Source organism: Penaeus monodon, chromosome 42 (assembly GCF_015228065.2).
Source record: "Penaeus monodon isolate SGIC_2016 chromosome 42, NSTDA_Pmon_1, whole genome shotgun sequence".
NCBI classification, from domain to species: Eukaryota; Metazoa; Arthropoda; class Malacostraca; order Decapoda; family Penaeidae; genus Penaeus; species Penaeus monodon.
This window is the reverse complement of record NC_051427.1, coordinates 21,732,294-21,734,793: the sequence shown is the minus strand read 5'-3', so window position 1 is coordinate 21,734,793 and position 2,500 is coordinate 21,732,294. Positions and strand designations below refer to the sequence as shown.

General features: G+C 39.8%; 1 protein-coding gene across 1 annotated transcript in view; it reads right to left on the bottom strand.

Moving 5' to 3' along the window:
- LOC119599201 overlaps positions 1-2,500 on the bottom strand; it is a 31,271-nt gene that overhangs the window by 14,186 nt on the left and 14,585 nt on the right. The window lies entirely within an intron of this gene.

Here is a 2,500-nt window from a genome sequence, read left to right as displayed (position 1 = left end):
TGCGAATGGCTAAATTATCCTTTGTAGATAATTATATATCTAAATACTTCCGAAAATATCAGTAATGATAATCATGATAATGATGATTACTTATGTCATGACTGTAGAATGACAATGATGATTATGGTATTGGTCATTACAATAATAATAGTAGCAGTATTAATAGTAGTCTTATTAATAATAATAATGACAGTAGTAAGAATTATTGATATCATTGTGATTATTACTGCATTTAATAATAATCATGATATTGTTACTGATGATGATAATGAAACTACAAGTAATAATGATGATAGTAATAATAATACTATAAACTAGAAATATTATGAGTCATGCATTTATTACAAACCGTATTCATGCTCACATCTTATGCAAAACTGAAGTACTTTCAAATTTCATCTACACAAACCTTAGCACATTTCCGACACAAAAACAGTTGTAAGGGCATTAGGAAAACACGCATATGTGAGACATTTTTAATATATTGTGACATCGCGGATCAGATAAGCACCATCCCTTTTTAAGTAATATGTGTCGACGTTGTTTTATTTGTATTATTATTTTCGTTGGCATTATACAAATGTATGCACATACACGGACACAAATACATATTCATTGCTATACTTATCTTCATTATAAGTAGAATCATTATCATTATTCTTGTTTTCATCATTATTATTATAAAAATGATGTACCTGACAGTTCAAACAGCTCTTATACTTTTTCTCCTTTCGAAAAATACATCATGATTTTTTTTTTTCACACAATTTGGGATTTGTGAACACGAATAAACAATGAATTCCTCTCTATTATCATCTATTGACTGATCTACCTCTTGTTTATCCTTTCATTGTAGAATCAAGTTACATCACCATGATAAGTCCTGTGTCCTTGTGCAGATTTTAGCTACTCTGCACAAGTGTCCATTCGGTTGGAAATATCATAAACACGGGGGATGAAGCCACGCCCATTCTCCTCGCTTCTGCCCCGCCTTAGTCCGTTGTATTAGGTTACCCCGTTATATTGTGAAGAAGACTGAACTAACATTATAAAAATAATACTCGCGATATATATATATATATATATATATATATATATATATATATATATATATGCATATATATCTGTGTGTGTGTGTGTGCGTGATGTGTGTGTGTGTGTGTGTGTGTGTGTGTGTGTGTGTGTGTGTGTGCGTGTGTGTGTGTGTGTGTGTGTGTGTGTGTGTGTGTGTGTGTGTGTGTGTGTGCAAATCATATATAATACATACACACACACACACACACACACACACACACACACACACACACACACACACACACACACACACACACACACACACACACACACACACACACACACACACATATAATCATATATATATATATATATATATATATATATATATATATATATATATATATATATATATATATATATATATATGATTATATATATAATGTAAGTTTGTTAACGATTTATTCCATCGTCAAACCTACAAATGATTATATTTCGTTCTGCCCTTGAGTGTGAGAGCATCCTCCTTTTCCAGATAAATCTCCCATGCCCATGCTGTAGATCGTCTATCTGTCGCATCATCGTACTTTCCAAAGCCTTATTTCCTGGATTGTGAGGCAAAAGTTCGCGGCTCAGGACACCTGGTGGCGCGGCGACTTTGCCATACCCCGTTGCCATATCTCTACTCTTTCGCTCTGCAGTTACTGCCATTTATCAATCTATAAACACTGGGCAGCAGAACATCTAGTGCCCAATTACTTCTGTCTACCGAAGAGAGACGGCAATGAAAATGAATGTTACTTTATGCTAACAGAATACCCAGTACTTGCCAGCAAACCATGTGCCCTCGTTTGCTGCCTCCTGCCCTCTTGCCCATTGCCCCTCGCCTTCCCCCTCAGTCTCGCTTTACCTTCGGATAAAACGAACGCTGCGACATCTATGGACGACGCTTAGAGATATTTGCCAGGCTGTAGTCGGACTTTTGCACCCGAGAGTACATATACGAGTCACTTATCCCCTTGGTCTAATGTGCTTTTATAGACACCCGCTGAGGACCCTCGTGGGAAGGGGAGCAGGGGAGGAGGTGAGGGGGGAGGGGAATTCTACCTACGGCCTCCACCTAAGTCCACTACTGTCACCTGGTGGGGTATGGGGTATGGGGGGGCCAATGGTCAGAAGAGGTCGATGGGTTAATGTCGATGACCAATTATGGCCCATGTCATTCCCCTGGGTGTGGGGATGGGTAGGGGGGGAGGGAGGCAGGAGGTTTATCGGCTAAGAAGGGGAAAGGGGGAAGGGGGTAGGGAGGTTAGCATCCCCTTCCCCCTTCTCCCTCCCTCCCCCCCCACCCGATCCAACATTGACCCATCTCAGCCTCTTTCCCTCCCTTTACATCCCTCCCTCCCTTCCCCTTCCCCTCCCCCTCCCTCCCCTCGCCCCACCCCGACCTCCACCTAATCCCTGTTACTTATAATCTTTATTTACT